Genomic DNA, 11,936 nt, shown 5'->3' on the forward strand with positions numbered 1-11,936 from the left:
TTTTTCACCACAATCATCCAAAGAGTTGGAAATCAAGTATTCCAATGATAGCAAGAGGGAGAACAATTTGAAGGGAAAGAAATAAGCGATAGCTCATAAGGAAAGACCTACTTGTTCCTATTTCTAGAGAGTCGGTCATGATGAATCTAGGTGTTGGATACTTCATCCTAAACTTAATCCAAAGAAGTTCCTTGAGGAGAAGGATGAAAAGAAAGAAAATGCAGCAATGCAACAAGACCTAGGCTCTGATTCAGGTGATGAAAGGAGGATAATTGCCATAGTTTCGACGGGTAAAACTTCTGACACTGGTTCAAGTTCTAATACCACTGCATCTTCATCAAACATAAATCCCTCAAATGAGGATAAAAGAGTTGAACTATTTAAAATAAGGATAACTTCTAAGCACACAAAGATAGATACAATGTTTGTAAGTGGATCATAAGCAAATTTAATATCTGAATATTTAGTCAAGAACTTGGGTTTGGAGACAAGACATCATCCAAGACCATACCCATTAAGTTGGTTGAATAAATCAACTCAGATAAATGTCACACAGTAGTGTCAATTAAAATTTTCCATTACAGCTAATTACATTGATGAAGTGGAATTAGATGTGGTTTCAATAGACATATGTGGAGTTGTCTTAGGAAGTACTTATCTTTATGATCGTGATGCAATGTTTTATAGGAGAGAGCATAAATATCACCTTAAGAAAGATGGGGTTAAATTTATTGTTAGGGCACATAAAAGTAAAACTCACTTGAATTTAGTTGTTTCTATTCATATGAAGCGATTAATAAGTTCAAATAAGAGATTTGTACTCATGTGTGTAAAAGAACAACAGAAGGATCTAATAGATACTTATTCAGGTTGTGAGTCTTAGTTTAAATATAGTTTGATCAAGAAGGTAGAAACTTTTCTAGATCTATTTAAAGAACCCAAACATCTTACTCATAAGCAATCAATACAACATGAGTTACAATTGATGTCCGAAGCTCCTCTTCCTAATGTGAGAATGTATCATTTCAGTCCAAGTTTGGGAGTTATAAGTTACAGGGATGCAGGTTAGTATTGGAGAAATTCAGTGTTACATTTATCTTATATTGTATCACCCTTTCATGATTCAAACATATTTGAAGCCTCTTTTCAAGTGGAGAGGAAGCCTATTTGTTTTCATGTCAAATCCTTTTCTAAAGTAGTGTGAAAGTATCCAGTACATCTAAGGGAAACTTATGCATTAAGGGAAAGTGTAAATCAATGGAGACATCATTTAATGGGTGAGGAAACAATGATTCAAACAAATCAACAACCAGTTCAATACTTTCAAAGTCAAACTAAGTTGCAACAGTTTTTCACATTACAATTTGATGGGTTTATTGCAGCAAGTTCACTTAGTAATCAAGAATCAGGAAATTACATCAAGTCAAGTCGCTGATATGATGTCAAGAATGTCTTTGAATGTTTTGGTTATTCCACAAAATAGATTTGTTAGTACATGTTAATAGTATTGAACAATATTCTGCAGAGATTGTTTTCAAAGATGTTTATGAATCACTAATTCATGGTACTTCGTGGAAAGAAGTCAATTGCCATGTTCATAAAAGGTTATTTAACCATCTTCATATGTTGTGTATACTGTAGATGGATGGAACATTTCACAGATTTAAAATGCGCCATGATCAACATCATCGGGATCATCACTTTTAGGTTGTTGATCGAACTTAATGGTACATCATCAAGGCAAGGTGGAGAGTGAGGGAGCTCTACCCTCACCTGCTATCTGTCTAATAAAAATTTTGTGGTCCAAAAGCTTTCAAGTGGAGAGGATTGATCCAGGAGGATCTTGTCAGTCCAATATGAGTGGAGTCTTTAGTGGTTCAAGGTCGAATTGGTCTTCAAATGATCATGATCGATGAGGTCCTGAGCTTTATCAACTTCGCCAGTTTCATCGTTAGCATTCATTGTTCGGTATATTCAGATTCGATAGTAATGTTAATGGTTGAGATAGTTTTCACGGTGTTCGAAGGATATGGTCTTGTACTTGGTTGTCGACATGTGTTTTTCATCAGTTCTACGGGGGTTTGGTTGTCGACATGTGTTTTTCATCAGTTCTTCGGGGGTTTGGTTGTCGACACGTGTTTTTCATCATGAGATGTTGGAAAATGTCACTCTGTGATGAAGATGTGTGCATGTTTTTTTTTAAAATAAAAATATGTAAAGGTCTAAAAATCTAAAGACCTAAACCCTAACACATTGAACATAACCTAATCTATACCTAAAACCATGCATTAAAATGCATTAACCTAAGTCTAAAAACCCTAAAACCTAACCTGTCGAACCATGCTAAAACAATACATTGCAAACCTTATAATAAAACATTACAAAGCACATAACTGTTGGTCCCTAACCTCATTAGAACCGCGACAACCGCGAGAAGTCTTTATGATCTAAAATGATCATAAAGACTTCTAAATGTTATTTATGGGTTGTTTGCAGGAGATTTCAACAAACATGGCCATTGAATGGAAGGAGAGAGGCCATGAGGCAGAAGACCGCCAAGCTGCTCAAAGCACAGAATGCATTAACGATTTGAGGGACTGTGGATTACTCAAGTTCTTTCAGACCTCAGGACTCAGAGCTCAGAATGAGTTACTGGAGTATCTCATAGGACTATGGGATTTCAGTCGCGAGATTTTCATTATTGGAGATTAAGAGCTCAAAATAAAGATATCAGACATCTATTTCATCACTGGACTGTTTAGGAGAGGGGAGAGGATCCAACTCTCTGGATCTCGTACTGGAGATGAAAGCACTAACACCCTTATCAGAAGACATTTCCCAAATGCAAAGAAAACCATCAGTGGAAAGGTTGATATAAAAACCATCACCAACCTACCTTTGAGGATTTTTTTTCACACCATGGCCCATGTAGTTGGGGCCCAAGCGTTGCATGAGGCAACAAAATCTATATTCCAATATGTTGCAGATTTCCTTACCCCAATAGTGTTGAATTGGTGCGAAGGATTGTTAGCTAATGTGAAAAACCAATTAAAGTAAGTGCAAAACAAGACGTTTGAAACAGTTTGGGTATGGATCGATTTTGGTCACATTCTTCTTAGAGCATGTGCCTTTGTTTCATTACCAATGGATATAGGTGGACGATCCAACCTCGAGAGATCTGAGGTTGCTCAGATGGGGTGAGATTATGCCTCGTGCAGGACGAAGTCAATGGATGAATTTCCCTTTGGTGTTCTTTGGTTGGTTATTCCATCAGTTGATTGTAGTGGATGACTATGCACATGCAGGAACGGACTTCATAGGAGACCCAAATATTCCTCTACAACTTGGTACACAATGGATTGATGCAGGTAAAAACTTGTTTTTTGGAATTTTTTCAATTTTTATAATTTTTTTTGTGAAGTGTACTTGAGAGTTTACTTATGATAATTTCACAAATGTGGGACTAGAAAGAACTCCTGAAATGTCTCTAATAGCTCGATGATTAGCATGCCGGATAGAGGAAGAAGCATCGTATGAGGAAGGAGCAAACCCTATAATACAGATGGAGCGAAACATGGAAACCCTTACTCATTGTTGCGATACCAAAGACACACTATGGGAATATCCGCGCGACTTCGTTGGCTGTTAGGCTGAGTGATTAGAGTCATCTCATGTTATCATGAGCATCATGTGGGAGAATAGCCTATTTCTAGTTGAATTTTCTGAATTGTTGTAGGCTTTTAAATCCATGTGTCCTAGAACACTATATTTTTGAGATTTTGATATAACAAACTTTGATGGACTCGATATATATATATATATATATATATATATCTATATGTATATGTTTCTACTTATGTGTTCATATATCATGATGATGTGTTTAGTTTTTTTTTACATGTGACGCAAATGTCTATCTAAAACATAATTTGCCAATGCATTTGTTAATGTATTCTAATTTTGTGGAATGTGTTGATATGTAATATAACCAAATATTCTTTCCAGTAATTGAACACGTAAATACATGCGCAAAATTTGTGGGTTTCTCACTGAATAATGACCATTTAATTGTAGCACAATGGGTTGTGAATCTAGCTTAACAACCAAATTTCTGATTCCGAGAGCAACTGCTTCCGATAACAGTTCAATAACTGCATTATACTCGAAAATATTATTATATGTTCATCCCAGGAAAATACCTTGTAGATTGATCAACTCGCGGAAGATAATTTATGTGTGCTACGACAAGCACCATCAGCAAAACCAACATAATGGTTTGATGACATCTAAGAACCGAGTGGAACACGAGGTAAGAAGAGAAAACATGTCTGCAAAGCAAACAATCATACCAAAAATAAAAACACACACTAATGAATTCAAACACTAATATACAAAAGTAATTATACAGAAATTACGCATAATACTTTTTCAGATGGAACCCATTTATAGACTCAGGTAATCGATCAAGAGAGAATGAAACTACAGTTTCACCATTGGCATGATGTGTAAGCATGGACTCGGCCAAATAGTGGAATAACACACATAAATTACCATGCCCCCATGCCCCTCAGGCGAGTGAGGGTTACGAATCATATGATGAATACCCCATTGCGATAATGGGCGAACAGTAAATAATCGATGAGGATATTTCGTGAAAGAAGGCAGGAAAATCTTAAGCTCATGGCGACAAAAAGACGCCTCTAGTTGAAATATTTTGACAATTTTAGGTTGGACTAAAATGTCAAAGGGCAAGGTAAGAGTGATGTTTCCCATGTTACCAGGATTTGAAGAGGGTTTCAAAGGAGGATCAGATGCAATATTCAAAATGGATTTTTGCTTCGAAGAAGTTGGAAGTTTGAGACACTGATCCAGTAATACCATCAACAGGTGGTACGTCCAAGATTTAGAAGACGTTGGATACTTAGATGGCCTCAGAGCATCAGGCAAGAGATCATATAACGTTCCAGATTCGGAATACGCCAAATCTAAATATTGGGCACGGGAAATGTCTTGATATTCATTAACACAACCTCCCATTTCTATGTCTACAACAATTTTTTGACAAATGATTTGGTAAACAATTCAGTTAACAACTCATCAGGTATATCAAACTTGATGAGGCGACCGAAGTCTCCATTCATGGACGTGATTAGAGATGTGGGTAGCATTATTCTATTTCAGAGGCGTAAGTAGATGGGTAGTAGTTTCATAACAAACTGGTAACCACAAGTGAGTAAGGAAGGCCATTTCCAAAGAATTGAAGTCTTGACAAGCACCTCGAGGTAACTCGATGTACCACTTCATGACAACACCCATCAATGTTCTCTGAAAAAGATGTAGACGAACAAAATTATCAACCCAGGAATTAGATGAACACCATAAGTGGTAAGTGATAATGTGGGCCTGGGGTATTCTCCAGACTTTCCTTTGAACTTGGGGAAATCACAAGGAATATTAGTGGGAATCAGAGGCCAATAAGGTGAATGAAGTATGGGATCATTAATGAGCCTCGACACATCTGGAAATTCCAATGTTGCTAGAAATGGAAATTGCAGGTTGAAAGGCATGGAAGGCCTTAATAAAGTCCAGCTTGCAGATTCCACCCTTGCTGATATGGATTTTGCCCCCAAAGTGGTATATTTTGGCCATAAGGAGCTTGATATTACCCCCACTAAGGGGTACCCTAACCATAAGGTGGCTTCTGCCCCCCACAAAGGTGGGTTTTGACCAGGGTAAGTTTGATACTGACCTACCATAGGCCATTGAGAGCCATGAGAATAAACAGTTTGCACGACAAATGTATTATAAGGTTGTTGTTGCAATTGTTGACCCTAGTGATAAAAGTTTTGCCCCTACTATTGTAGGGGTTGACCTTGTGGCTACAAGGGTTGACCTTACTGATATAAAGGTTGGTTTTATTGCTACAAGGGTTGTCCTTGCTGCTACAATGGTTGTTGGTAAGGCCCTTGATGTACATAAGGTCGTTGTTGAACAAAAGGTTTTTGTTGTAAATAAGGTTGTTGTTGGTAAGTTCCTTGCGGAATCTATTGAGTTCCAAGTTGATACTGATAAGTTCTAGCTTGACCAACTGCCCCAAATGAGGGATTTGAACCAGGCTACATCAGGGGGCCTGCCTATTGAGTAAAGGATGGATTCTGAAGGTGTTGAGAGCCATATGGACGATACGGTTGTTGGTAGGGTATCTGAGCTGAAAAGGGTTGTTGATACGGGATCTAGCCCAATCCATATGGAATTGATGATCCACTAGGATAAGGTACACTACCAACATTTTGACTAGATCTGGTAGCGTGAGTTTGAGGTGCACTCACATAAGGTCCACCTGAAATAGTAGGTACATAAGGTTGAGGTGGTTGTTGACCCCCAGGCAGTGGAATAGGTGGTGGAACATATTGTCCACTTGGAGGAGCTTGGGAACTTATAAGGACATTAATTGCCCCAACCGTGACTTTCGGTTGTACAAGAACTGACGAAACTGTAGTTGGTGTAGGGATTTGGGAAGCCACATTTGAAACAAACAGACTTGAAGTAGGCATAGCAACCAATGACCAAATGGGATTGTGATATAGTGAAGATGCACTTGGAGTACCTGAAACTAATTGAGCCAATGATGTATAACCAGGTGGAAATATAGGCCCACTGCTTCAGAGGGTGCTGGAGGTGCAGCACTTCCCACATATGGATAACCTTCAGGTGGAATTCAAATTCATAATCATTATCAACACTAGGAGTATGAGTAGTTGATACTTCTTGAGGACCTTGAGACGAGGTTGGAAACTAACCTTCTAAAGCCATGGATGGAAATAGTTGGCAAGGAGGAATTCGAGATGGTCATGGAGATCACTCCAAAGGAACACCAAGCTAGTCGTATGGACTATAAGGTTGTTGAGGATATATAACCAATGGATCAAAATGTGGATTTGGAGGGAATAAAACAAGCCTTTATGGACTCTCAGGAGTTTCTGGATCAGATTCTTGAGATGATGATGAGTCTCGATGTGGAGGATGAGAAGCAAGGGGTTGGATGATTGCGATAATTCCAAGTTCACTACCTTGGGCTTCAAGTGACTGTGAGAACTCAGGATGAACTCCTTGTGATGACCCTTCAATATCATATGATGAAGGGGAAACGTAAGGTGAACGCGGTGGTTCAGCCATGGTGAATTTTTCTCAAAAAAAAAAAGGAGAAGAGATTATTTCGTTGAGGGATTTTTAAAATAAAAATACACAAGGAATTACTCAGTATAAGGTCAAGAAATAACTACATGGGTTTGACATATTATCGTGGGCAGTTAAATTTAAGAACTTAAAGAAAAAAATAAATCAAAATGGATGTATTAAGAAAGAGGGTTTACCAAATATCTGTGAACTGCAATACAAACCTTAGCCGAAACCAAAGACTTAACATACAGTGGCCAATCTCCCCGAATGTTGTGTTCGGTCTATCATGTTTACAAGGTTCCAGACTCAGTTACCTATGGCTAAAACATAGCAAACTAGTGGGGTCTCCCAATATATACTCGACAATATAGGGAGCACAAGTCCGTGTTAGTGTTATCTAATACATAATCGTTCGGTGAGAGCATTCCCCAATGGAGTCACAATTTTTTTGAGTAGGTAAATCCTCTTTGTGGATAGACACAATCCCTCTATCCCAATGAGTGGGTCTAGCAACAAACAAGACAATCTACAAGACACTTTCCTAGACTACAATCGAAATTAAATAAGAGAAAGGAGACCTACCCCGTTTTGATGCTATGATGCATTCCTTTGTTGAAGATCTTGATTGCTTGATCCTCTAGTCTCAATCCTCGTTTCTTATGGCATTTGAATACCTACACAAGAGACCAAAAAAATAATAAATCATAAAAGTGCAACCAACATAATTCAAATGTAATCCACTTAATAGATTAAGGAGCATTAAGATAAATGGGGTATCAACACAAACATGTATGGTAAGTGAACCAGAAGTTGTATATATTAATAAACAAAAGAGGAAGCATACAACCCAGGCCTTGATGTTGGAAGCCCTCCTTGAGTGAATGTCCAAGTCTAAGCACAATCTCTCCAATCACTCCTTCTCTGATCCAAAATGAATAGCATGTAAGCATTGTCGTAGTATAAGGGTGCAAATAATCAGAGACTAACCATTTGGGAATGGAGGGAAACGAATTTATAAGCAGGGAGAGGGAGTTAGGATCTCACCAAAGATAGAGGAAGGTCCACATCTCAAGGAGGAAGCTCATAGGGATAAGATCAAAGGGAAATATTGAGAGAATTCAACCACATCCACAATGAACAACATCCATATCGACGTTCTGGAAGCCTCTAGATGATGAAGCTTCTCCTCTAGTTCAAGAAAACTTGCCTTAAAGGGTTTAGCACGAGTATCCAAGCAAAAATTGCGCTTGCAGCATGAGGCTCCTATAATGCAACCTACCATCAGCACAAGAGGGAAATGTCACGATCGCGTTGACCCAAAAAATAGGGTTTTGAGCTTATATTTCTCACGAAAGGCTCAATGAAACTTTTCAATAGTTCTTCAAGGAGGATTTTGGTCTACATATCAAGATGGGTGTACTACATAATTGTCAATGTTTTGGCACTCCGGGGTATGACATAGAGAAATGAAAGAGGTGTGAAAAAATATTGTGTAATGAGATTATACTTGGAGATAATGCTACCTACCCCATGAAAAGGATAGGAATTGTCACTCTTCATCTAAATCATGGTAAAACCATTCATCTACAAGAAGTTTTGTATGTGACCAATTTGAAGAAGAACCTAGTATCTATTTCTGTAATGGAAGACAAAGGCTTCAAGGTAGAATTCATTGATAGAAAGGTACATATTTTGCATATAAACCCTAAAGATGCATTTATTCTTGGATTTAGGGTTGATGGTATCTATCAAGTTGGTGTAATTCCTTTGGGATCTTTTCCAAGTGATACATCTATTTAATGTGAGCTATGGCGCCATAGGTTTTCCCACTTACATTTATAAAGCCTTACCTGGGGTAAGGAAGATGGTCACAAGGATGCCCAAATTTAATATGAACCATGAAGGAGTCTGTCAAGGACGTGTAGCTAGGAAACATACAAAGGAACCATTCCCTTCTAGTGAAAGAAAGATAATTGATATTCTTCAATTGGTCTATTCGGACCTATCAGATGCCTTTCCTGTAACCTCATTAGGAGGATACACATATTATGCAATATTTGTGGATGACTTCACACACAAAACATGGATCTATTTCTTGAAGAGGAAGCATGAAGTATTCAAATGGTTTTTTTGTTTCAAAGAATTGGTGGAGAATCAAACAGGAAATAAGATTAAGACATTGAGAACCAACAATGGAACCGAATATGAATACAATGAATTCAATGAATTTTGTAGAGAGGCTGGCATTAAGAGGGAGACAGTTGTTCCATACAATCCAGAGCAGAATTCCGTTGCTAAAAGGAATAATTGAACAATCATGGAAGCCACCCATGCCATTATCTATGATCAAGTTCTGCCAAAATTCTTATGGGGAGAAGCTACCAACACTATTGTGTATGTTCAAAATAGGATCTCTCAGCAAGCCTTGGATTTTTAGACACCTGAGGAAGTTTTCACTAGTAATAAACTTGATGCTTCTCATTTTAGAATCTTTGGTTGTCTGGTATACTTTCATGTTCCTAATGAGAAAATGAATAAGTTGGAAGCTTCCGAGAATAAAGGTATATTCATCTCCTACAGTGAAAATTCAAAGGCATATAGAATCTAAGTACCTGGTTAAAGAGATGTGGAACTAATTCGGGATGTTACCTTTGATGAAGACACTACCCTCAGGAAAGCCATAGATCTCCCCATCTCAAGGAAGGATGATAATGCTACTATTAAATCATAAGAAGAACCTCCAATGGATGAGCATATGCTTAATGTTGATGGCCCATTGGATCCTTTTGATTCATCTGTAGGCGATCCCTCTACCTCAAGGAAAAGACCACTATGGCTCAAAGATACTCTCGAAGATGCTAAAAAGAATGTTGCTCCAAGAGGGACATTTCGTCAAAGTACGAAGCCTAACAGGTATCAAGGGTATTCATCTGAAATGGATTGCTAGTTAATGTTGTGCTAGTATCATTTCCAGATATAAAATTTTCTTTGCTTTGGTTTGCTTATCCATAAAGAGTTTATCCACGAGCATGTGATTGTCAATTCATCTAACTTGGTGAAATTTATTTTTTTTAATGAACTTAAAAGAATGAATTTAAATGGTTGAATAGCAACATATAAAAACACAACGAACACAAATAACATAGCTCAATACACAAATTTTTGTTGAAGGAGTTCACCCCTCCTGGGCTACATCTCCTTGGTCCAACTTCATAGTGTGGGCCTTTGTATTACCTGCAATAGTGCTCAAATTTTTGTTACATGCATCCAATGCTCTTGGAACATGTTCTAATGAGTTAAGTTCACCAAAACTGGCAATTTCCACCTAATTTGGCGGGCCTCCAAAAGTGTCGCCATATTAAAATCCAGTTAATTAAGGTAACACAGTTTAATTATTCATTAAGAAAGATTAAGGATGCACTTAGCGCTGGCCCCAGCCCTCGGTTCTGGCACGTGGTCACATGGGGTGGGGGTTGGGTCGCAGGGCTAGCTCCGACCACCCCGCCGTTAGCATTTGCGCTGCATTAAATATAATGTGGGCACTAGCCATTTCAAATATGTGTCGTTTGGTGTAATGGAAAGGTATATGTAGTGGAGAGTGGGAGGTCGTGAGTTCCATTCTTGCCCTCGCCCCATCACGTATTTTTTTAATACAATACCACCGAAACATTGACAAACGTTGTTTATTAAACATATAAGCCATTCGAATACTCGACTTTGGATCTAACATGTCGTTGGAACTTTGGAATTAATATATTATAATATATAATATATAATTTAAAAAATTATATGATATAACATAATAAATTTATAAAAATTATATATAATAATAATAATAAATCTAAATCAAAATCAAATTCCACCTTAGAGCCAACTAGGCAATTTCACCTTCTCTGAGACAAACTGGCGAATCTAAAGATGACACTTGTCACAATGTCATTGGGTGAAGCTGGAGAATATTCTCTGCATGCTGCTAGGGCATACAATCAACTCTAGTCAAACTTTGACATTGAATTTTTTGTTTTTTTGACCAAACTTTCAGAAGCTCTAACTTTTGCATAAGATGTCGGTTTTTTAAACTGATCACGACATTGGAATCCTAGCGACGAAATCTATCCATTCATTTAGGTTTGAAGTAATTCTTATCATTTTCATTTTTTAGCTAAAATATTGATCCCTGATTATTCCTTCCCACTAGAAGCCTTTTGGACCCCAAAAGATTTCTTGATCACTGATTATGTTGATGAGGGGATTTTTCCCTCATCCTTCTAGTCTTTATCCATTGAAATTTTCCTAATTTCATCATTTGGAGATTTTCATAAAAAGTCAAATTTTTCCTTGATTCCGTCAACCATCTATTGCTGCCTTTGACACCGTCATGTTGCAATAATTCTGAATTTGCAGAACAACAATCTAATTTTGCAAAAAACATCTTGTTCCTACCTTGGTCAACAATCAAAGGAAACTTGGAATCTTTCTCACCTTGCAAATTGTCTCTATGGCGAATTTTAGTTGCTTTTTCCTTGTACTTGAGTCGACTCTTGCCCAATTTTCTTTGCCATTGTAATGTGCCTTTTGGAAACCAGCAATGAACATTTGTGAAACCCATGCCTTATTTTCCAAGCTAATTTTTCCTCTTCTCTTTGACCTTTGCAACTTCTTGCACCCACACCTTGTTTTCAACACCGCTGAACACCAATGCTAGCTGCTGCAAATGTTTTTCACCTTCTTTCAAAGGCAAACTGTTATCATTCTGA

Source organism: Pinus tabuliformis, chromosome 2_1, assembly GCF_031772625.1.
Source record: "Pinus tabuliformis cultivar Carrire ecotype Pingquan chromosome 2_1, CPIR1, whole genome shotgun sequence".
Taxonomy (NCBI): Eukaryota; Viridiplantae; Streptophyta; class Pinopsida; order Pinales; family Pinaceae; genus Pinus; species Pinus tabuliformis.